Source organism: Convolutriloba macropyga, chromosome 2 (assembly GCF_964194025.1).
Source record: "Convolutriloba macropyga chromosome 2, txConMacr16.3, whole genome shotgun sequence".
Lineage (NCBI taxonomy): Eukaryota > Metazoa > Xenacoelomorpha > Acoela > Convolutidae > Convolutriloba > Convolutriloba macropyga.
The window spans coordinates 19,980,626-20,006,934 of record NC_134469.1 but is presented as its reverse complement, the minus strand read 5'-3'; the positions used below and the strand labels follow the sequence as shown (position 1 = coordinate 20,006,934).

The 26,309-nt window shown below is 33.6% G+C and overlaps 2 protein-coding genes across 5 annotated transcripts in view; both read right to left on the bottom strand.

Annotated features, from left to right (window-relative positions):
* The window catches only part of LOC142357771 (uncharacterized), a 406,796-nt gene that overhangs the window by 350,414 nt on the left and 30,073 nt on the right, over window positions 1–26,309 (bottom strand). The window lies entirely within an intron of this gene.
* Window positions 1–26,309, bottom strand: part of LOC142335181 (uncharacterized) — a 73,396-nt gene that overhangs the window by 30,031 nt on the left and 17,056 nt on the right. The window contains exon 1 of one of the 4 annotated variants that reach the window (XM_075383559.1): window positions 19,370–19,723. The exons of 2 other annotated variants lie outside the window; for them this stretch is intronic. The gene's annotated coding sequence lies outside the window, so the exon portion shown is untranslated. Of the gene's footprint in view, window positions 1–10,916; window positions 10,934–19,369; window positions 19,724–26,309 lie in introns of those variants that run through there. One more of the 4 variants, XM_075383560.1, reaches the window with a different exon arrangement.

Genomic DNA, 26,309 nt, shown 5'->3' with positions numbered 1-26,309 from the left:
TCTGCCAGAATCTTACAAGATAGCCATTTTTTCTGCCAGAATCTTACAAGATAGCCATTTTTTCTGCCAGAATCTTACAAGATAACCCTTTTTTTTAAGTACTTCCTACAGCTAAAAATCACGCGCGAAACGTCCTAAAGTGCTCGAAAAAAATATAAAACGTCGCAATATTTGAATGTACACATATTCTGGGCATCGACAAAAAAAGCGGCATAATGATTATCACCAGACAATTATTAATCTAAGGCATCAGCAAAGAAGTCCTTCCATCTTCGATCTCTTTCGGTATTTGAGCCCGAGTTAGTGCAACGGCTTGATTAAAGAGAGAAAAAATGAATAAAGCATTAGGTATCAAAAACTTGAAAGTACAGTTCATCTATTTTTACAACTCGAAGAGAATTATCGGAGGTGTATCTTGTCTCTCGTGCCTCTAATTAAGGAAAATTTCACACTGTTTTGACTTTTTTTAACAATTAGACCCCTTTTCTTGCAAATCTTGCAAGATAACCATTTTTCTGGCAGATCTTGCAAGATAACCATTTTTCTGCCAGAATCTTGCATCATAACCGTTTTTTGCAAGATTCTGGCAGAATCTTGCAAGAAAACCATCCGGTCTCGCCTGGGGTAGTTTGTTTACTAACAAACCATTCCCAAGAATAAACTCTATAATTTAACGTTTTAAAATATTTATTAAAATAAGATGAACTGATATTCAAGTTTGTTATCGAGCATAAGTGAAATAGCCTAAGATAATAATTAACTCTTTTGATTCTTAAAACACCGTTCAAATTTATCATTATGAAAGATCTCAATAAAAAGAATTTATGGTAAAATGTCTCGGGAAAATTTTATTTGATTTTGAAAACTACTCATAGTCTAATGTATCTTCTCTCCCAATATCTCAATGCACTGACAATAGAATACAGCAGTTGTATAGAAATTGAAACATCCTATATAACAAAAAAAAGTTAAAGAAAAACTCAAATTCAATTTATAATAGCATTACTGGTTTCCCAGTAATGCTGAGTTGAATAAAATTATATTCAGTTTTAACACGTTTCAGTTTGTTAAAAGCACAAAAAATCAGATCCTAGGGTTTTGAAAAACATGTGAAAATTATTATGCATTTATATTTCAATTTATAATAGCATTTATATTTCAATTTATAATAGCATTACTGGTTTCCCAGTAATGCTGAGTTGAATAAAATTATATTCAGTTTTAACACGTTTCAGTTTGTTAAAAGCACAAAAAATCAGATCCTAAGGTTTTGAAAAACATGTGAAATTTATTATGCATTTATATTGAAAAGCATGGTAGTCCCCACGTTCTTAAAAATTTCTAAATTTCGTTAGCAAAGCCTTTCTGGTAACTAAAAACGTTCTGGCGAAAAAGTACGCTAGCTTTTGATGAAAAAACAAATTTTCACGTATTTGTTTTGATTAAGGAAACAATATAAATGAGCAACTTGTTCTGTAAGAGAGTTGTTGATCAAGTAAAATGAAAAGGAGATAAAAATACAAGAAAGGAACATCTGATTTTTTATACATATTTTGTTGCACTAAAAGAAGTTAGTGATGTTCAAACTTTCTCAAAGACGACTTGTATTAGAAAAACTTTGAAGCAAAATTGAGCTTTGGACCAAATTGTTTCTGTATTTTTGACCAAAAAAATTAATCAAAAAGCACAGCTGATTTCCAATTAACACAAGCTCATAAATGGATTAAAAACGTATGTCACAAATTAAAAGCTTAACATTGGAATATTTTGTTTAGAAATTGAGGCCTTTTTGAAACTTTCCCTGAAAATTTTCTGAAAACTTTTATTACCACAATAAGAAGTTTTGGCTAGAACAAAGTTAGAATTAATCAGATTTGATGATTTTTTATGTCAAACCTATGGAAACAGCTTATGGAAAAATAATAATTAAATAGAAGACTAACAAATATGGAAATGCGGCAAAAATTCCAAATTGAGTGAAATTTATAATGCTGTCATTTCATATGTGAATGAAATCCATTAAATTTCTCATTATTAAACATTATCAAGCAACAGTTAATAATTTCAAGACAGCCTTTCAAGATGATGAGAATAATGTTTGGTGGTCAGTGTAGAATAAGGGCAGACTTCAAAAAAAATTCCACGAAGTCAATCGATTGGTTACTCCACTCAAAGAAGTAAACGATTATGTCAAGTCAAAGCACAAAAACGCACAGAAAAGTTGAACCAACTTTCAACTTCAATGAATAAAGAAAATAATAACAACAATATTAGTTCAAACTGCGGATTCTTGTATAAACATTTAAAGAGGGAAAACAAAAGCAGCCAAAAAAAGCGTGCAAAGTACGATTATAGCAAACAAAATATTTTGTTTTTAGCTAATCAGAAAAACCTGAAACCAGAAAAAGAAGAAAAATTCCATTCTGAAAATAAAAATAATTTTTTTTATACAAAATTTCTGTTTTTACTTAAACAAAAGACTTCAAATCAGATATTACTTCACATCTGCTAGGAAAATTTGGGAAAAACAGTTGCTAAGAGTAAAAAAAATCAAACTATTTTACGAAGTCATACGACAAGAGAAAAGAATATCAAATTCTGTACCGAAAACCACTGATATAGTACAATTTTACGCTAAAATGTATTCATGTCAGAACATTTATCTTAAAATGGGTTGGTGAAACCAAGAAACAATAATGATTTTTCAAAAGAAGAAGGTGAGTTTCATTGAAACTAAAATTAATTAGTTCCCCAAAGATACAGTATCTGATTACCGAAATGAATGAAAGCCTGATTGGGGATTAATATCAGAAATGTTCTTCTTGATACTAATTGTGGATTAAGCAGACAATTAGTGGTTTTGAAATTACTCATATCACAAGAACAATTAAGTCTGAATTTGGTCCCGAGTAATAACTGATGAGAATCAGCAATGTAGTTTTAGGTTAATTATATGCGCAAGAAGGTTTTGTTTCCACAAAACGCAAAGTTTATTGAAATATTCCTTTTCGAAGATTGGCCACGTAATGTATGTCGGTACAACTATAAAAATTATTACTCTCTTTCAAAACAAACTATAAAAACTATTCCTTTAAAAATTCATGTTTATATAAGAAAAATCTCTCTAATCATCGACCAATTCAAAGTTTCAAGGAATGAATTGAAATACAAATTGATTCGACAAAAAGAGCAAAAGCATACAATTTATTTTTATGGATTTTAAGTAGCCGCGAATCATCAATAAGATGAATCAAACGATTCAAGAACTGTTTTACAACATTTCCTGTTTAATGTGGATAATCTCCCCTCAATCTCTTTTGTTTGTTGTGATAATTAACAAAAAATCTTACCTTCCAGGGTCCTTTTCTGTTTATTATGCAACAACCTTCTCAGTAATTGACGAGGTATACTTAGATCGACGCCACATCAAAAAGATCAAAACAAATCAGCATAATAAAAGCAACAAATTAGCACTAATCAAACACATAAAAATGCGGATGCAGACCTCATTTACAACAGCAGAAAGCACCGGATGTTATCAAAAGGCATTTTGATGAATAAAAAAATAGGCAGTGAATGAGTTCTGCCACCATTCAACTGATTATTTCCCTTTTGTTTTTCCCACGCTTTAACTCACGGTCATTTGAACCACGTGATAATTGTGGAAGAATTTACAAAGGCGCTCTTCAAATATCTTGACGCCTTTTAACCTGGCAACGTGTCACAATATTTCAACTTTATTGCGTTTTTAGCAAAAATACCCTCTCTGATTATAAACTTAAAAATCATTCATTTGGAAACAAACGTTCATTTGACGTTGTCACGTGTTCACGGTCGTGATCATGAGGAAACTTACTTATTGGGACATCTGGGGGTAGGTGGTAGCTATTGAGATTTGCGCGTTGAAAAGGGGGGGGGGCAATGCATGATGTTACGTTTGAAGTCAGGCGGATATATTTGAGGAATCCATTAAATAGGTGACTCCTGCATTGAGTAGGCAATTATTTTCGAGACCTGTGTGGAAAATTTTAATTTTTTTCGCTATTGGGCTTACCCTTTAGTCCTGATCGTATTAAACCCAAATATCAATCACGCTTCCTGTTAATTTGAGCGGAAAAAATACAACATTTTCAATATTGTTTTTCCAACAAAAATGGATTATTTTTAGATCATAGGAAGCGAGTAGGTTTAATTATCGGTGCACTATAAACCCCCTTGTTCCTTGATTCGAAAATGAACACCGGAAGTTACCAAGGATATAATGAGTTTAGCAAATAGAGGGCACATAGATTGAAATTCAGACAGCAGAGACTAATTAATACACACTAATCGTACCACAATGCACGTGATTTTAGAAAAGAAATCGATAATAAAAGCTTGTTGCGGCGAACAATCTACCGGACTACTCCATCCCAATTAATTGTCAGATTAACATTGCACATGAGGTTTCTAAACAAGTTCTAAACCAACCACAAAACTGAACAAAAAGTCGAGCAGAACAGTTTTCTTGCGGAATTTACCATTGCGAAAAGTTACAAATTATAGCGAGAAAGTTGTAACGGCTGCTGTCCCAACCTCTTGATTTACACGACCTCATTCGTATTAGCGAATCCACGCCTCTGCGGATAAAATGTTTTTGCAGTTCACATTTGTTACTGTATATCCGCTCTGCCTTTACCAATGAATTCCAAATTCAGTTTACCACTATTTGCTAATCTACTTTTTTCAATATCAACTTGTTCTGGGTTTGCTACAGTTCCCACGATCTGGGATGTTTGTATATATACCAGTTAAATCCTATAGAGAAACAGATCGAAGACAAAGATATATGTTTAAGAATTGTTTATGCAAAAATATTTAAGCTCAAAAATATGTCGAGTATTGCGTTTTGAAATCACCAGCTGAAATCTCAGAACTTGTGATTTACAACAGTTGAATTGCAGCTCAACTAATTTACAGGATTAGGGCACTATAACAAATAATTTACAGCTCAGGACACAGTACCAAATTACTGCTTACGAAAATTTAAAGTAAAAAAACACACTGACACGCTATTTGCTGATCAAGATAATTAAAATTGCAACCCTTTTGTTGAGCTGTAGGAATAAATCCGTATTCTGCTGCCGCTATTTTTTTGAGTTGCTGTTTTTCCCGTTTGATTACTCTTTCGACGTGAATGAAAATTTCACTGTAACTAGAATCGGCACTCTAATTATGCCTACACTATGAGTTTTTTGTCACCAAAAAGGTGTATTGACAACTGAAGCTGAAAAAATGGATATTTGGTGCAAATGGGTCTTTTTTCGCAATTTTTTAAGCCGAATTAGTTTGCTCTTTTTCGTAAGCTCAGCTCGAACATCGCCGATCCTGTTTTTTAGAGCAACCACAATTCATAGTATCGGGGTACGCTTAACGACAAACTTTTTGTACACTCATTCTGTCGATAGAGACCTTGCTGTCCGATCATTACCCTCAAAGATTTCTGTAACTTCACCGTATTTTTAAAACCATTGCCACTGTTTTCGACCAACCAAACAAGATTAACTTGAATCAGATTTTTGTGGGATTCTGTTTCCCATTTTTTGCAGATGCTCTCTACGGATTCTGCCTCAGGTACAATTTGAGCAAATTTGGATTTGTCGGAAGAGCTTTCGATGATTAACATACATTTTTGCGCATGCTAGATGTAGAAGAAAAAAGTTTTGTTGACAAGTAAGTTTTGTCGAAAGGAAAATTGATTGGCGTCAAACCTCTTTCAATCAACGTCTGCACAACTGGACATATTTTGAAAAATCCTCCGTGATTAATAGCTTAGCAAAAAAAACTGCGGACATGGCTTTTTTGCGACTTGTGTCTAATCTGACTCAAAAGCAAGGAAGCGCAGGTTGAGTAACTTCTGCTGAGCTCTCGTAGAATAAAAAGTTCCTCAACTTTTGTATCATTCTGTGGCATACGATTTTAACTCCCGGTCTACCCCAGCCAAATTTTACACGTTATAAATGATTATTTTCATCGTTTACTTTCTGCTGGCATTGAACCGCGTAAATGGATTCAGATAACATTCATAATGCAACTTTGATACTTACTCCATTAACCTGTAGTACAATGTTGGAAATGTGAATAAACGAAACCACAAGTTTTTAATTCAGCGCGCAGTTTTTACTGTAAAAGATCCAAAGTATTATATTCCAAAATTTTCATGAGCCATTATTCAAGCAGAAACTGTTTTTTAGGTATGCACGCAATGAATTTCTTTCATCCAAAAAAAGAGGAGGTGCTACCGACCAACGTTTCTGACATGTTCAATATCCTCACGCGAATATTTCTTGCGCTCGTTCCGCAAGAACGATTCAACAATACCAGGTTTCCAATGTAAAGTTAATTGGTGTTTTAGATATGAAGTTCAATTAACCATCCCCTATTAAGACTTGACACAACTAAGCTCTATATAGTCAAAGAAGTGTTACAAATGTAAATTTTTTTAGCTTCTTGGATTTTCTTTTCAACTTTAAGAGACCAATTATTCTGTTGCCAGAGTTGTCTCTTTCAAAGGTTGCCACACATTAGACATTGTTTTTACTAGACCGTTGAAATTGCTAAACCGTTGCCACAGAGCAACTGATTCTTTTTCAGCCTGATTCATTAAGACTGTTGCGGAAATACTCTCTCCATCTGAGGAAAAAACGATATTGAGCTAATCAAGCCGTTCAATTCTTGGTTGCTTTAACGAGGCCAACCCGATAATCTATTTGCCTTGAGTTTCTCAACATTAACTTTTCTGTTGCCAAAGATAACTGCGTTTTGAATACCGATCTATACTTTCCGCTGTGAATAAAGTTTCTATCCATCTAACTCAACCAATCGATCGGCCACGCAAACTGTTGCTTGTGGTTAGTGCTAGGTACTGATTACTAAATTGTAGGTTAATCCGTCCATTAAATGCAACTCAAATCCTCATCTTTGTTTTTTTCTACAATCAGTTTGTTAAATCTCAAAGTTATGTCCGATCCCTGCAATCCCAAGTGTAGAATTGATTGGATTCTCAAATGCGCTACTCTGCATTTCTCACTTAAATATGCTAAACGGGCTGATTTTTCGTTCGGTGAAAAAAGATAGACAACTGCGTACAACGTGTCTTCAGATGTGGCAGCAAACAATATAAGCTGAACATTGTCTTTCTGTGTGATGAAGTGTATTCTATCGATGCTTTTTTCAGCAAAATTAGAAAGTTGTTTCCTGCGCTTTACCGTTTCATCTTGTTCGATGGGTGGTGTTTCGTGGTCCCCATGATAGCTTTTTGGTTCACATTTTTTTCCCGAACTCGTCTCAATTGATCACTAAAAGTGCAAACAAAATAGTTAGGAAAAATAACAAAGATAAAGAAGACAAAACCTTCCGTTGGTTATTCGGAGCCTTAAGTTATTTTGTTAGTACCTTTGCGAACGTGTGGACTACGGTAAGCAACATTTCAATGTTAAATTAAAATCCAATAATGGATGATATCCCAAAATTCAGCTCAACTTCAACTTGCTTGTATCGCAGATTGATTTCGACTACTTGCTGCGTTCAAGTCATCGTTATTGCTTAATCATTTTTTCTGCTAATATCTATGTTGTGAGAGAAAAAATTGTAGCTGATTGAATACTCCAATAATTTCTTGGGATGTTTAAAGTGATTTGTTGAAAGTCGTCCATATAAAAATTGTCGTGAATTACGTTTGCTGCAAAAAGATATTTTTCTTTATTGTTAATGCCTACGCGTTCGAAAGCTGCATTTTTTGCTCCAAAAACGTTGCAGATCTTTTTGCTACGAAAACATGGCGTCAGTTCTTGTATATTTAAGGTAGTTCATTTTTTTGGTCTCCATGAAAAAATTCCCGCAGCTCTTGTCAAAAACTTGCAGACATATGGATTCAATATCAGCCAACAGGCTATTATTGTCATAATTTCTCCAAACAACTCATCAGAACTCAGTTCGAACTATTACTTGGTCGTTCAGGCATACATACTTATATTTTGATGGACCTTTTATAAAGGGAGGATTTTGCCGGCCTTGTTCATGGCTTGTTCATTATCAGCACTTGGTTACTTGGTCAATGCAACTCTTTCCCCGCAGTGCTTGAGATTCCTCATTCGGGCAGTATCTTGATGAATCACGTCTCAACATTTGTATCTACTGACCACGTATAAAAAATTTTAAGAATTGATTCCCTATTTAATATGAGGTCCAATGGATAGAGCCGACAAAAGGCTGAGCTGCAGTTCACTGGTAGATAAACTCTTACTCATTTTTTGTTTTTGCAGTTTCTTCTAAGGTAGCGTGGGTTTTGGAAGCATAAGTTTCCATGTCTTATTGTGTTTGGATATTCCCAACCACTTCACATCTTCTGTGAGGCCAAATGACAAACTTGTTACCTTCTCTTTCCTTTCATTTTTCCACTGCTGACTACCCACTCTAATTCGGACAACGAATTGTTTTAAAAAAACTTACGATGACAATTTTTTCGATGAGAAGTTTTTGATTAAAGCTTCTCTATGAGAAATTTTTGATACACAGAAGTTTTCGGTTAATGAGAAAATACGTTGAAAAACCTATAAAGATGCTCTTTGCAATCGGCGTTGTAGCTTTGGAAATTTTTACGAACCGATTGCTGCATATCAGTTTCTTCCATATGCATTTCTAGCTCAAGCATCTTTCAATCAAAATGTGTTCTTTTGAGTTGCAATTTTGCGTTCAGTTCAGTTTCGAGTTCCATTACCTTTTTTCAACTTTTCTATTTGCCAAAGATGTTTCTGAAACACTCTCTGTATCCTAGTTGCTTGGTTGTATTTTTTGGGTAACAGTATTCATTGTCGAATGGCTGGTATTGTCATTGTTTTTATTAGCTTTTGCATCTGAGCGACAAAGTTTTGATATGTACGTTGGGACTCGTAATCAACGGTTCATTTTCAGTGGTTTAAAGAGTTGACTGAACTTGTATCAGACCAGTTATTTATTTAAGAGCGTAAAAACGTTTTAGCAAATTGGCTTCTAAGTAGTCGAGTACTCTATTTCGGTCTGTTTTATGCTTCTTTTATAAATCATTTTGGATTTGCAACGCTATATGCAATAACTTTACTGCTGAATTTCAACTTCAGTTTTTGAGCCTTTGATAATATTGGTTTTTTCGATATCATCTTGGCCTGGAATTGCTTCAAGTCACAAATTTCCGAATCTCTTTATGTATATAATACCAATCCAAAACGTAAAATTATCGGTGACAAAGATAATTGTTGCAGACATGTTTATGCAAACAAATAAAAACCTAATTATAATTTGCGTTTTGCACTTTGCACTCACGAGTTGAACAGCCAGAAGCTTGAGTTTCTTTTCCGTTTGCATTGCAGCTTTTGTCATTTGCAGGAACAAGGCACAGTGAGAAATTACTGCTCAAGAGTTTTTGTCAACACACGACACGGTAACTAAGTATTGCTCAAGAATATTTGGACGGCAAGACACATTAAAATGTCATCTTCTGCTCAGTCAGTTTTTTGGAACAGGTTAGCTTAGCTATAGGACTGAAGATATTTCCAGCGCCTGTTCGTATTGGCTGCTTCTTAACTTTTTACATCATTCTGCATCTGACTAAAACCATAACTGTTATCTGAAATGGAACTATAATTATGACTTCTACTATGACTATATTGTTCGTAAAAACAGAGAGTGGATAGAATTTAACAGTTAATGCGAATGACTTTCATTTTTGATTTTCACTCCAGCTGATATAATTTTACGCTCCTATGCAAGCTCAGCTTTAGCAATTATAAAAGATTTTTTATGGAGTTGGTGAAGAATGGTGGTAATTTATGTTTACTATGTTTGGTTTCATGTATAGGCCTGCATAGGCCAAAAAATTTAGCAGACGGCAGTTTCTTGTTTTTCGACAAATGTGCCGATCAAAAAACTATTGCCTTCTTTCCTTAAAATGTTTTCATGCCTGATTGAGGAAAAAACAATTGGAACAGACTGCTTTTTAGTAAAGTGTTCTTCTCTTCATGTTTTATCAGCCCATTTATGCTTATATTTTTTGCTTATCTTTGCGCTGGTTTTCATTCTCTTTTCAATTGAAGTCTGAACTCTTATTTTTTTTGCCGTAGACTTCTCTGGATTACACTGTACAAGTAGTCAGATAAATTTTTTAAAAAATGAAGTTCGAACTCATTATCCTTTTACCGTTGACTTCTCTGGATTAAACTGCAGAAGTTATTAGATAAATTTAAAAAATTATGTAGAAGTTAGGTAGAAAAATATGATAAGCCAAGCTATGTCAAATTTTTTCTGCAATTGAATCAAACACAACCCTTATTTTTCACGAAGTACTGCAGAAACTAAGCAGTGTTGTTTAGACAAAAGGGCAGAACTTTACCCGGACCATCTGGAGTTGAGGTTTGGTGAATGGTTTTAAGATTTTCGTTTTTTTAGGTGAATTATTGTAAGATTTGCGATTTTTAGCGGTGAAACTTTTTTTCATCGCATTCACCGGATTTATTACAAAAAAGAAACTGCCGTACACAGGTTCGAACTTGTCATCTCATCCATTCAACAGCTTATTTTTCCGCTAAACCCTCTCTCACTTACATTATTGCTATTCAATAAACTTTATGAAAAACAAATGCATTGAATTTTTTTAAGATTCGCGCTTTTTAGCGGTCATTTTTTTTATTTTCACCGCTTAACCGGTGAAAAAAAATTCATTGCTACCAACGAGACGCGGTGAAAATAAAAAATTGACCGCTAAAAGCCGCAAGTCCTAGGAAAATTCACCGGAAAAAAATGTAATTTTTAGCGATGGATTTTCGTAAGATTTGTGATTCTTAGCGTTGAATTAGTTATTCCCCGCATTTATCGCATTCAACGCTAAAAATTTCAATTCTTACATTTTTTTCACCGTATTCACCACAAATTTTACATTTCTAGCGATTTTTAGCGTTGACACCTCGACCCGGGGTAGATGAAATTGACACCTAGCAATTCTTTCCCTGCTCTTTTGAAAAAGATTAAATTGAAAAAAGATAACTAAATGCTGTCACGAAACACTCAAACAGGGGAAATAAGAGGAAATGGACAGGGCTCGGATGATTGCTTATACTAATGGAAAACATGAGTGAAAAACATTCAACCCTTCAGTTTCGAAATTTTCCTTCTTTTCTCTCTCTCTCTCTCTCCCTCTCTCTTTTTTCCTCAATAGAATTTTTCTTTCTCTCTCTTTTCGTCGGTAACCTGTGTTTACGTTCTTTTTCTCTCTGATCGTATTTAAAAGTTTACATTCCAATTCTATTATTTATGACTTTTATGATCAGGGAGAGATCAAAAAATGTCCATCAAGTTAAGGGACACAAGTAGTTGCACTTCGAATTTCATGTTGGAACTCATAAATTCAAATGAATTTGTCAACCCGAATGTAATAAATTGAATTTTTGCATCATGAATGTACTGTTTGAAAGAAAACTTTCGGGAATGGTTTTGTTAGGTGCAAAATGTGCGTTCACACTTGCTAATTGTTACCTGATAGTGTAAAAACTGAGACAAAAATCGTTTTTTAATATTCTATGATTAGAAGTGGCCACCTAAATTTTGTAATTGAACAAAATCAAAAAATTAAAAAAAGAATTGTTTTCTGGTGTTGAATTTATCAGCGTCATTGATGATTTACAAAGTTTTCTTCTCAGCAAATGGCAGAACCAGATCACTCTCAGGCCGTCCAGTCCGTTTTAAAGTGCCATTTTACTGGAGGTTGAATTCCAACTATAACTTCTATAGCAGGTCTTTATCATATTTTAGAAATTTGTAAGAAAAACAAAGCAATTTGATAAAAATAAATGAGGTAAAAATACTGAAAAAATAAAAACTTTTATAGTTTTTAAATTTTTTAACTAAAAAATTAAGATTTGACATACATCACTTTGACTAAAAAAAATTAAATTTTTTAGCTGCCTGCTCGAAGCTTGTTTACTTTCTCGAATAAAAAAATTTCAAAACTTATTTCATATTTTTTTTTCATAAATAGGGGAAAAAGAGGTACTTAAATTAATTCTTGAGGTACTGCGTTTTCTACTTCTGACTGCTTTGATGACACTTTTTGCCCCTTAATGAACCATTTTCAACCGTATAGGTTTTCTTCGATCGATCTGTATATTATACCACCGATTCCGTAGTTCAGATATTTTGCTGATAAAATGCTTCGGTAAACCATATAAAAAGCTTTTTGTAAGTCTGAGAAAGTGCAGAGAGTTATTTTTGTTTTCAGAGGAGCAGTCATTCTAATCGACTCAATTGGCGTAGAAATTGCGTAAACTTAACTTCTGTGCTTTTGAAGACTTTAATATTATCTACAATTAAGGAGATTAAAATTACTGAAATAAATAACGAAGCGATTGAAAAAAATATTCTTTGAGAACTTTCCTATTTGTCGGTGAAGGAGAAAAAGGAAAAAAGCTTTTTTGCATCAGAAAAATTTCGATATTTGTGTTTTACTAAGTTTTTGACAACTTTGAGACATTCAGGAAAAAATCCGTGGATCTTTACTGTTTGTGACCCCCCCCCCACCCCCCAGGTTAGTGGGCACACCCGGACGCACGTGCCATATTTCTACGTAATGATTTACTAGGTAATGGCAAGTGCTCTGAAACCCAGGGGGGGCGCATAACGTAGTAGGGTGCACAAACGAAAAAGACCCAAAAGCATTGATAAAACATTCATCAAAAAGTTCACTTAAAATTTTTTTCAAAGATAAGGCGATTTTTTAAGGAACGATAAATGTAATGTCCACACAGTCTGATCTGCTTTTTGAATTGGAGTACACTATGGTATTAAAAACCTCCGACTCATTCGTTTCCTTGAGACACTTAGAATACCTAATAGAAACCTGAATTTGTGCAAGGGAAATACTAATTCCGCAATTGAACGCTATAGCAAAAAATAGTTTTTGCTGAATTCGGTAAACTGAGGCAGCCGTGCAGCTGAGGGAGGAAACTGTAGCCAAAAGCTCAAAAAACGTTGAAAAATTTGGTGCTCGCTTTTGGGGTTTTTTGTAGTTATCTTTGCTCTGTCGGCTGTTGGTAAATTAAATTGAAAAAAAAGGATTCGATCAATTAAAAAGTATATCCTCGAAAAGCACTTGAGCAGAAAACATCACTGCATCAAGAGTTTCATTCAAAAGAAAGTTTCTGTAATAGTAATAGGTCACAGTTTTCTTTGCTTACTGTTTCTCACTTATGAAATTTTAGCCCGGAATTCTACCATAGCCTTACACATTTCACTTTCGATTATACATATATCGTTCAAACTATTTTTAAGCACATTTGGAACAAACATGATATTATTAAAGGTCTAACTAACTGCCTAGTAAAAATTAAATTTACAGAAGTATAAATGTACCAAAATTTCTACGCAAAATTTGCCTATCGAGTTTCAACCATTGTGTGCTTCTCTCTATACGTTTCGGTTGTATTATGACTCTCAGTTTTGAATACTGAACTGAAAAGTTGTTCAAAACGATTTTACTTTTAAAAGGCTGAGTCAGAAATGGTTGCTGAAACTTGCTATGTTCTTTGTATATACAGTCTGATGATGAGAAAAATGTGAAACAATCTGTGCAGTGTTGGCCAATAATGTAAATGAGGCTGCGAAGAAAAGGGACAGACTGGGATGTTTCTTAATGGAGTCTGGGCAGACTGGCAAAAATATTTATACTGCTATTTGTCAGGTACAATAATGGTTACTATTGAAAGCCAATGATAAAGCGCTGAAACCCACTGTGACCATGGTCCGGGCCATCAAAATAAACATCATAAGTAGAAACAAAAATCAACCTTGGAAAAACACAATCAAAATCATGCTCATTGACAATTCTTATCCAGATCAACGACCCCAAAATATAGTCGTGACCCGTACTTAAACATCAAAATAATGAAAAAAAAAGAAATGTGGGATTTATTACATCTAACGGTTACGACATTAGGAACGTTGCCTTCAATAAATTTACACTGTGGGACATTAAGGAAAGAGTAGACGAACACATGGAACAGTTTCACGGACCCAGAACATATGCCACAGAAAAATATCAATTATGCGGATTAGAGAGTGAAATTAATAGGATTGATTTTATATTCAATAAGAACGATTGAGAAGTTCACAGCGAAATACTAAAGAAAGCGTAAACCCTGAACGTGCGTTTCAACAAAAACCAAAATATAATAGAGTTCAGTTCTAACAAACACACAACTTACCAAAACTCAAGCCTCTAAACAGTTTCTGCCCCTGTTATGCAAAAAGCATGGACAAACTGCTTCAGACAGCTACAATGACGTACAAATTGGGATCTATACTTCGAAAAGTTTCAGAGACCACGTTGTCAACCTATTGGCTAAAACTGCTGACAGAACAACAAACGTAATCACGTTGATGTTTATAGATCTTCAAAAAATATATCTTTGGAGAAGCAGACAACTCCTCAAAAACGGCAATTGAACCAAAAAAGACGACCCCAACTAAAAGGAAATCATGTTCAATTTCAACGAAGACCATTACCCAGCCACGTCGTCCTTGGATGATTACAAAGGTATATGTATCACAGATAAAAACTTGCCGTTCTCAAATCCCGTCTATGAAGACATCAGTTTTAGAAGTATCCAAGCGAGGATCCTTGCAGATATCGGAAGCCCAGCGGTAATTGTGAATGAAAGTCAAAACCCTCTTGTGCCTTCTTGAGTGGGAAATTCAAAAAATCACGTAGAAAAGTTGAAATTCAAAAGAAGTGGTAGCATCTCACACAAAAGATAAAAGAATACCCTTCCATCTTGAATCGCGACAACGTAAAGAACTGTCAAACCATATTCTGATGGCCAAACAATGCAACAGTTTAAAATCTTATCTGACAAGTACTTTATCTCACCAGTCGTGATAACGGTCAAAAAACGATAAAATTAAAATTGATCCAAGGGTTCTAAATGAAGCAACACATAAAGATAATTATCAGATGCCTACACCCAGGTTGCCCATACTTGCCCATACGTAAGCTTTGGTCTTCTTTGGAACAAAATCTCAGTTTTGACGCTTTTGATGGACTTTTAGAATTGAATTTTTTTCTGCTTGATCAATGACATGAACTCTAAAAGATATCATTAGACTTCCAAAGTTCGGTACGGCCTTGGAAGAGGCGTAACAGGGTTTTGCTATTTCGAACTGTTTCGAGGTAAATTTTTTGACCATCAAGCGTACATGCAGAGAAAATTAAAGTTCGAAAACGTTATCTTAGAAAAATTACAAAACTTGATACGGCCTTATACGACAACGTACTAAGTTTTGTAATTTTTCAGAGATTTAAAAAGTTATACCCAGTGCCAAAAAATGATGAAAAAGTGACTTGTATGAGATAAGCGATAGATTTAAAGTCGATTTTAAGAATTTCGAATTTACAAATTGTAATTACATCAATTGACTACGGTGCCGGAGAAAACTTATTACGGCCTTATACGGTGCCATACAAAGTTTTGTAAGTTTTCTACGGCAGCGTATAAGTCTTAGTAAGTTTTCAAAGTTTCGTCTAAGGTGGGTAACCTGGGCAATTGAAGTACTAATGGACAATATCAAAAATTTTATTTAAAAAAGGACTGTGGAGTGTTGTACCAGATGTGAAAAACGCATGCAGCCAACTTACTACTCAAACGGCCAAACATTAATTCGAAGACTTCAAACAAGTGTTTACGGCCAAACAGATATCCCAACTGAAATCTAGAAGTTTACGGATACCACTACCACCTTTGAAAAACACATTCTTTTCGCAGACCGTATAATCATTTTTACCGGAGGAACAAAACACGATAACGAAAATGACCTATGCGAGTGCCTTTAAAGATTACTTAAGGAAAATCTCCAAATTAACCTGTCAAAATGAAACTTCGCTTTACATTTTATTGAGTGGTTGGGCTGCCAAACTGCCAATACAGGGGTAGCGCCCCTAACATCAGAAAATACAAAACTCCTGCCATCAAGAAACTTTAAGCAGCTAGGATCTTTCATGAGATCAGTTCATCATATAAAAAAAATGTTTATAATTTTGGTCGTCATATGTCATCCTTTTAGAAATCTACTGAAAAGCTTTCCAAGTACATTTGCTCCTATGAACACTAATCAAAAATTTAGCTCAATTCAAGCAAAAATTTCAAAAATACCAGAGAACTCTCATTTGAATGCAAGTTTGAACCCCGTGGCGATGTGTCACCGCTAAAAGTCGCTAAAAGAGGTAACATTTGCGGTGAATTTGAGTAAAAACCGTAAGATTTAGACTCATTGCGATGAATGCGGTGAAAAAAAATTAAAAGCGGTAAAATTTTTTTCACCGTTTATGTGGTGAAAAATTGTCACCGCTAAATATTGAAATTCTTACAAAAATTCACCTCTAAATTCACCACTATTCTTACAAAGTTTCATCACTGTAAAAGTTGTTTTAAAAACATGCAAGAATAGAGCTGAATAATCAGCAACCTCGTAATATTTAAAAAAATATAACATTATAAAGTATGTCAAACATGCTGTCGACAGAGGATCACCTTATGGATAGATAATCAGCTTATGGATAGATAGAAAGCAATTAAACCAAAGATGTTTTAGTTTTAGCCATATCTGAGGATATTTGTTTTTGTACTTTTTAACTTAGAAGTATTATTAAATATTGACCTGAAGAATTGTTCGATTTTTATATGTGTCCTTCTGTAGGTAATTTTTTAAGTAAATGTCTTTGTTTGTTTTTGTGTGTAACCGAATAATAGTAACATTGTAAATCAGCGCTGAATCATAGTATTCTGAGTCTGTGTTTTTACTATGAACAGATTATGATCATCTCATATTTTACACCGCTCAGACAAAGAATCGTAGTAAAAAAGACTCTATGAAAACACTCAGAACAGAAAGAATCCCATCCTTCGTTTATCATGCACAGTCATAAAAACTTTAGTTCCAAAAACTTCTGCAAATTGAACTAAACTCGGCATGGAGTATCCGCATTTATTATGGATTGTAAAACCAAAAAATTTTGGTATAGCTTGTCTATGAAAAGTAGGGTTTCATACGGAAGTATGAAAACCTACTTCATACGGAAGTATGAAAAAAGTAGGTTTTCATACGGAAGTTTTTTGAATTTTGCGAATAACGCAATCTAAAAAAATAGATCTTTTTCGTAGTGTCGAAAACTTCTTCAAATTAAACCAAATTCGGTATGTAAAACCCATTGTGTACCTAGAATCTAAAACAAGTAATTTTCAGCTATAGATTGCCTGGGAAAAACGTTTGTTTTTAATACGCAAATTTGCGAAATTTGCGAAGAACGAAACTTTTTTTAAAAAAGTCTTTTTCATAGTATCGAAAACCTCTTCAAGTTGATTCAAACTCGGTATGGCGTTTTCCATGAGTACCTAAAGTGTAAAACAAAATAAATTATTGCTATAGTTTGCCTATAAAAATTAGATTTTCATACAAACATTTTCGATTTGGAATAAGCATTTTTGAAATTTTGTAATTTTTGCAAAAACGTTGAATAAGCAAAAAGTTTGGGTCATTCAAAAACAGCCAATATTGATTCATTCAAATATTGGCAAATATGTCTGCAGTTGTCTGGATAGTCGTTGACCAAAAACCAACTGGGTTGCTGGTTCAGGAAATTTAAAAAGCTGACGCTGCTTTGAAAACCCTCTGTTGTTGCAGAACTTTAACGATGATAAACATTGAATACGCAAAATTTTCGTTCATAAATTGCGAAAAGACTTAAAGCTTGGCAAATATGTATGCAGTTGTCAGGATTGGCGTTGACAAAAAAAACAGGTTTTGGGCTTATTCAGGTATTGTAAAAAATGATGTTGCGGTGCAAATTCGTACAATCAGCGTTGAATTTTTGACAGCAATCTGTTGGTTGCTCTGAAAAATTTTTTGTTTCACCACATTCTGACGTTAGCCATAAAATTATTTTTTTCGGCGCATTTTGACAGTAGCGCTGAATTTTTTTCCGCCACAATCTGTTGGTAGCGGTGAAAATTTTCCTTTCACCGCTTAAGCGTTGGAGAAACTTTTCACCGCTTTAGCGGCGAAAGAAAATTTTTCACCGCCGCCAACAGAATGCGACGAAAAATATTCCAGCGCTGCCGTTAGAATTTTTTTTCACCGCATTTTGACAGTAGCGCTGAATTTTTTTCGCCGCATTCTGTTGGCGGCGGTGAAAAATCTTCAGCACTACCAGCAGAATGCGGATAAAAAAACTTCCAGCGCAACACTCGGTGAAAAAAATTTACCTCTAAAAACGCAAATTTTTCGAATATTCACCGCTAAATTCAACCCTAATCTTACAAAAATTCATCGCTATCAACGCATTCAACGCTAAGATGCGGGCGCTTTGCGGTGAGAAATGTTTTTTTTTCACCGTTATTCACCGCTAATCTTACATTATATTTTGACCAAACCACGACCCGGGTTTTGAGGGTCATGTGCTAGGTGCCTAGAGTGGTGTAGATGTTGTACTCGAACTGTAACCCCCCTGGCTGGAAAGACTTTGTTACGCATCCCGCTTCTTAAACAATTGAGAGGAAAAATACAGTGCAAGGAACTGGAAATTTTAAGCGTCGTTTTTTTCCAAATCTATTTTTCCATTTTTCCCATTATTTGTCATGTTTTTTTTTCAGGTTTTCCTCATTTCAATATTCTCCTATTTGTTTTTTTTACTTTTCCGGCCATTTTTCAAACTCTGTAATTTATTTCACATTTTCTGTTTTAAGGAGCTGTAATTTTCACATTCTGCTTCAGACATTCCTTTACGTGTTGTTTGAATTGAAAATAATTTCAGCTTTCTCTCATTTAATTTTGCCACAACTAGCATAAAATACATATTCGAATTAACTGTATCTTCGAAGTTGTATAAAAACGGTCATATGCTGATTGAGATTTATTGTCTTATCGCATTGATTTGTAATAATAATTCTATCGATCTATTAGTTATAGTTTGGAGACTGAGCTCATAGCCATTAGTTTCGAGATTACTCTTTTTAAACTGCTGAGTTGAGCTTGTTTATATAATCTAATGAAATCACGAACCCCGGTCAAGGTGTCGACGCTAAAATTTATTAATATGTTTAGGAATTGCTGAATCGGGTCAATAGATGTAAGAAATGCGCTTTTCAGCGCTGAATGCGTTGAAAGCGGTGAAAATTAAACTGTCACGCCTAATATTCACACATCTTACAAAAATTCACTTCTAAAAACCGCAAATTTGACAAAAAAGCACCACTTTCATCTCTAAAAGATGCATAGGCACTTTGCGGCAAAAATTGTTTTGCAAAACGCCGACCTTTCTAGCCCAACCTCGGCCACTGAATTCGCGTCTGCTGTTTTCTAGCTTTCTGTTATCTCCATTCTAATATTTCAATCTTTTGAACTACAGGAAAGTTTTTTGATCGGGGCGTCTGGACTGGAGCAATTGGCGTGCTTTGGGTAGCAAATCTTGATTCGGTTTTTTGCATCTGCTGCAGCAAACTTTCGTGAAATTGGTTTGGCTGTTGTTAAAAATAATTTTAGCAAATTGGAACTTAATGCATAAAATAATTCGATGTGAACAGGAAGGATGAAAAACAATACGGGACCTCCAATTTCAGTGTGTGTTTGTTTAATTGCAAAGAGTTAAAATATACACTATAAAAAGTGACTTATCCATCTCAGGAATCTAACTGGCAAATGATTTGGTTATAAATTGATCTGAGCTTTGTGGTTAATGACGTAAGACTTGGGGGTTAAACAGGAAAACAATCTCTGCGAATTGGAGGAGCCATTAATGGATATCTGAAGACTGCTTTATGTCTCAATCAGGGTTGAGCATTCGGGGGAAATATGGGTACTGAAAAAGCCCTGTAAATTAATTTATGGTGGGGAAATGGCAATTTAGTTGTGGGTTTTATTTGCCCAAACGTGGATGGGCAGAGTCAGGCGTGAACAGTGCCCCAAGGCTTCAATTAAATGAGGGAATGTACGGCCATTAAACGAAGCCATTTAGAGCCGTAGCTTCGAAATAAATCGACCACAAATAGACTTACTGAATCAATTTGGAAACAAAAAGGCTCTTTAATTTAGCAAACACTACTGAGATAAAATTGCGCTCATGGCAAAATTATTTAACTTTAAGTTAAAGGCTTTTTGCTGCTACCTTTCAGACAAAAATTCACAAATATGAAAATCTTAAGCGGTTATTGCTGACACTGGAGAAAACTGACAACAAATTGAAAGTGGAAAATGGAAGTAGCAACCGCTAAAAGAGAAGAGCAGCATAGAATGAAGTTAAGAGCAAATCTTTTTTAATGGACACGAAAGTATTTAGGAAGAACACGACATCTCCAACCACATTATTTCAGAAACAGTTGAAACTTTTTTCTAAAAAAGCTTCGATATTTGGTTACTACCAATATCTAGTCAGTTAGTCATAATTTTTAATTCAATAAACAACAAAGTGATCCCATAATATTAATAATAATAAAAATAATTATAATAATGATAATAAAAATAATAGTATTAATAATAATAATAATAACAATAATAATGATGATATTAATAATGACAAAAATAATAATAGTAATAATAATAATAATATTAATAATAATAGTAATAATAATAATAATAATAATAATAATAATGATAAAAATAATAATAATAATAATAATAATAATAATAATAATAATAATAATAATAATAATAATAATAATAATAGTAATAATAATAATAATAATAATAATAATAATAAAAATAATAATAATACTAATAATAATGATAATAATAATAATAATAATAATAATAATAATAATAATAATAATAATAATAATAATAATAATAATAATAATAATAATAATAATAATAGTAATAGTAATAATAATAATAGTATTAATAATAAAAATAATAGTAATAATGATAATAACAACAATAATAGTAATAATATTATTAATAATAATAATAATGACAATAATAATAATAATAATAATAATAATAATAATAATAATAATAATAATAATAATAATAATAATAATAATAATAATATTTGATAATAATATTAATAAAAATAATAATAATAATAATAATAATAATAATAATAATAAAAATAATAATAATAATAATAATAACAATTATAAAAATAACAATAATATAAATAATCAAATTAACAATAACAACAATAATAAAAAAAAAATTGATAATAAGAATAAAAATTATAATAATAAAAATTATAATAGCAAATAATAATAATAATAATAATAATAATAATAATAATAATAATAATAATAATACTAATAATTATAACAATAATAATAATATTAAAAATAATAATAATAAAAGTAATAATAATAATAATAATAATAATAATAATAATAATAATAATAATAATAATAATAATAATAATAATAATGATATTTAAAAAAGTATTAGGATAATAAAGTACTAAGATACGGGGGTTATCCATCGATTTCATCGTGGGATAATAGGGGGTTATCATTAACGGCGATACATGGAAAACATTTGACTATGGCTATGCTTGACTATGGGTTGATTATTGAAAACATTTGACTATGGGTTGATTATTGTTATACATGTAAATCTAGCATTCTTTCTCGGTGCATATGGGATACATGTGGGTTGATTTTTGTGGACATGTAAAATTTCAAAATTTAGGTGGCTATAGTCATATTTAAGAGAGATTTTATAAAATTATATGGCTACCATTGCTATAGTTGATTTGGAGAATTTGCACGAAAGTTACAAGGGAATCGAAAAAGAGTATTCACAATGCAGTGAACGGTTTTTATACTTTTCAGCTACTTGTGTTCATTTGGATCCTGAGATTGACTTAGATATAGCCTTCAAATTACGACTTTATAGTGGTTTGATTGGAATTGACAATTCAAAACTCGACAAACATTTTAAACTGTTCAAAATTTTGAGACTATTTGCGATACTTCGTGACGCTTCGGGTTTTGTGTTTGATTATAGTGAAAAGGATCCAGGCAATTCTTACGAACTACTTGTCCAGTGACAAATGAGTAACTTGGTCATGTGACTGGAATTGCTTTTAGTTTATACGTAATATACTTCGAAAATATAGTCTATTCAGTTTGCTAGAATGTTGAAATCCGGAGCGGTTTTTCTTAATTTTGAAGCTTTCGGAAAAAAATTTCGATTTACAATAAAATGAATTGGCAGTATCTATCCAAAAATACAACGACATAAGTTCATTTTTACCTCATTTAACATACTTTCTTCGAGTGAGCAAAGATCTTTCCTGTGGATATCTAAATTTCTTCATGGTGTCTTGTGGGATACAGGAGATTACCCTTATTATTACATTCAACGGATTTTCAACTTGTTGCAAACTTCAAATTGGAAACTTTGTTGTGCCCAAAAGTTGAACGCTTGAAAGTATATCCTGAGACACCGGCTTGTAAATTACATGCATTAAGTTGTCAAAAACAACAAAGTAGGCCAACATTGTGTTAATAAGTAGGCAAGACGAAGGAACCGTCGGTTAGAGAACCCAGCTGCGTATCTACTTGCAGTAAATTTTTCTCCAATTTTGACAGTGTACAGTTGCATAATGAAGGAAAATCAGTTGACGGTTGCTCTTATCAGGGCAAAAAATTGACACAAGAGGCCAAACATTTTTGAAAAAAAAACAGCAGATTGTGAAGGCTGGTGCTGAAATAGAAGTTTTCAAGAAGTATCTTTCGATAATTTTGATGTCTTTGGACAATGAGACTCCTCCCGATGAAAGCAAGCATCTGATTAACGTTAAAGAGAACAATATAGAATCAATTGCTTTTAAAGATTAAATGGATTCAATGAAAACAAAGTATAGAGTCGCTTACAGATAAGGAGACAAAAACTCTGGATATGTTTTCTGTATTTTTTTCATTGTTGAATGATTATAAACGTTTTTGAAAAGCAGTTCACAATTTTACTAATTTTCTTTTGAAATGAGTCAAAACGAAGACCATCTGGATTCGGGGGAGGAATAACTGACTTGGTTTTTAACGCCGACCACCAAGAAAGACGATGTTGGAGGTTTTGCGACTCGACATTGCCTCGATCCGAGGTTGTGTACCTTACACAAATCATTTTAATAATTTTCTTATAACTGTGTCTGTCATCAAGTTGTTTTTTCAACCTTGTTTGTGAGGAATCCACTTTCTAAAAAGTGATTCAAACAGCAGAAGAGGAAAATTAGAACCCATGAGCAAAGACAGCGAGAATTAACTGGTAGTGAACCGAGGAAAAACCCAACGCTTTCGACTCCACAATGTTAGAGGCTAGAATTTAAGAATAAAAACCAAATCAAAAGATCAAATATTGTCATTGATTTGACAAACCAATCTCAAACAGTCACCAAAGACTCAAACGACGTTTCTAACGTTAATAAAGGAACAATGGACATTAAAGCTTCGACATTTCTGTACAATCTAAAGCAACCAACAAAAAAATTGACGTTGCAATATACACAAAAATTTTAATTGCTAATGATATTTCACCTCATCTTGTTTCGAACACACATATTAAGCAAATATTGGAAGCCTCGTCTGAAAAAGAACAATTGTTCTCCCCCACGTAGAGAACAACTCAGTCGACAAAAGTATCCCCCAGTGCAGAAAATTCTAGTGGCTCAAAAACAACCCAAAAAAGTTATAAAGAAGAAACGGACCAAACGACAGACAAAGAAGAGGCCAGTCAGAAGATGTGGTTCTTCTTTTCTCGCAGTACAAAATCGGATCAGTTTATTTGTAAAGGATCCGCTTCGTATGGAAGCATAAAACAATTAGAGACACAGAGCAAGCTCCCTTTAGGCAAAATCTCTGTCTAATTTGAGACCAAGCCCTTTTTCACAAACTGCCGTTCAATTGGATTAAAATTTCGCATGTTTAAAATTTTTGTAAAAATTATAAATGAAATTTGGTTTCTGAATTTACCATACGTTGATAAACTAGCAGGATATAACTGTAAAATGAAGTATCTTGTAGAGGCGGTTGATTGTTTGTCAAAATAATTACGAGTGGAATTAGTCAAAACAAGGTATCAGAACAAAGACAAAAGCAGCTGAAGCATTCAAAATGGTGATCAAAAACGAATCGCGCAAAAAAGTTTGGATTGACGTAGTACAAAAATCCTTGGAGCATTTAAAAAATTGTGGAGCAAACGTGGAATTCATTTATATAGTAATTTTAGCGAAAAAAGTAAAGAAACGATAGCAGAAAGGCACGATAGATCTCTCAAAAAATAATTTATTTGTATCTTGAAGAAAAGTGGATCCATGGATACCTTAGACGAATTAGACCAATTTGTGAAAACAATCAGTTCAAGAATCAATCGGGTAACTAAAATTGCTCCTAACAAATTTACAAAAAAGGATGTGCCACGACCAACGTCATTGGCAGCATAAATAAGTTCAAGGAGCCCAAGATTTACATTAGAGACTTTGTGAGAGTAATTAAAGAAGGTAAATCATTCTGGAAAATTATATGCAATCATTCACTAACAACTTTTCTGAAATAACGAGAATAACATAAAAAACTAAGATCTACATCAATGTTGTCTGGGTTTGAACAACTGCGAAACTACCACAACAGTCAAAGTCATTTCAACAACAGATGAGAAATACATAACAATGACATTCGGAGTTCTGGTTAATACTATTAAAACTCCAAGAGGGAAGAACACAAAAAAATTACAAATTTTTAAGTTCAACGATTCGTACAAAAAATGAACAGTTAGCTAGAAAAATTTGTGGAAATTTGGACTGAAACCCATATCACTTTGATATCATTAAAGCAAAGTTCCCATTGTTTTCCGGACAACGCAGATTCATACAAACAAAAATGGTGTTATCCTTATTCTTAGGAAAGTGATCGTAAGTTCTCTGAGGATTGTCTATCACACACATCTCAGAGTGGCGAAATGGATTAGAAGGCGGAAAATTGTCAGTTACTGAGAAAAAATAATTCATGCTAAACTGATGTGAAAGTTATTAGGGTGTAAACTTTTACCAGACTATCATGACGCATACCTTAAACTGGACTGCACATTTTTAGCCTGTTTATGTGATTTTCCTTGTGATCTTAGTTTTCGAACATACAAACTCGACTGCATGCTTTTACACACTCTTCCCAATATGGAGAGAAAAGCTCCATTAAAAATATGCAAGACAAATATTGAGCAGATGACAGAACGAGAACAGTTGGACATGATTGAACCAGCAATACGAGGAGGAGTAACATCTGTTTGCGAGGAGCGTCATTTCCTTGCCAACAATAAGTATTTATCAGGCTATCGTCCCTCCGAGGAGTCACTTTTTGCGTTTTGCGTAGACGCAAACAATATTTATGGAGTTGTCAATCAAATGGACCAGCAACCAGTTGGGGAATACGCTTTCATTTTGGAAATTACCGTCAACGACATCCTCAACTCTTCTAAGGACTCCCCAATTGGCTATTTTGTCGAATGGGACTGAACCTACCTGTTCACTTACACGATGACCACCCAGACTTCCCTTCGCACCTACCAAGGAAATTGTTCAAGATGATTGGTTGGGCGAATATTAAATTATGCTAAGAGAACAACAAAAACTATCCAGCTCGATTGTCAAAAATTTGCATCAAACGCTTTTCGACAAAAAGAACTATGTATTGCCTTGCAAACTTCTCAAGCTATGCGTTAGTCTTGAGTTAAGTGTTGCCAAAGTACACAGTGTAACACCATTCAAACAGACGAATTGATTAGCGCACTATATCACACTCAACACTGATAAATGACAAGCCTTTTGGAATAAATTCGAAGGGAACTTTTATAAGCTTATAAACAGTGCAATATATGGTAAGAATTGCAAATCTAAACGCAGCCAAGCTTACCGTTGCGCGAGATGCTGATCAAATTTTGAGTTCTATTTCAGAGTTAGAGTTTGATCGAATCATGATACTCGGAGATAACCTAGCCGCATTATCTTTCCGCACAAGAAAAACTCATTGGATCACCCCAACAATAATTGAAGCAGTTATACTTGATCAGGCCAAGTATCAAATGATTAGTTCCCATTACTACACAATGCGCGGTCATGTCGGTTGTCGTTTGTTATATAGTGACTTCGATAGCTTGCTATTTCAAATCCGTAGTAGAGACTTTTATGAGCAATTGGCAAGAAAATCAGTTTCAGTTGTTACCGAATTTGATTTCTCCAATTATCCGAATGATCAAGGTTTATACAGCACAGAAAT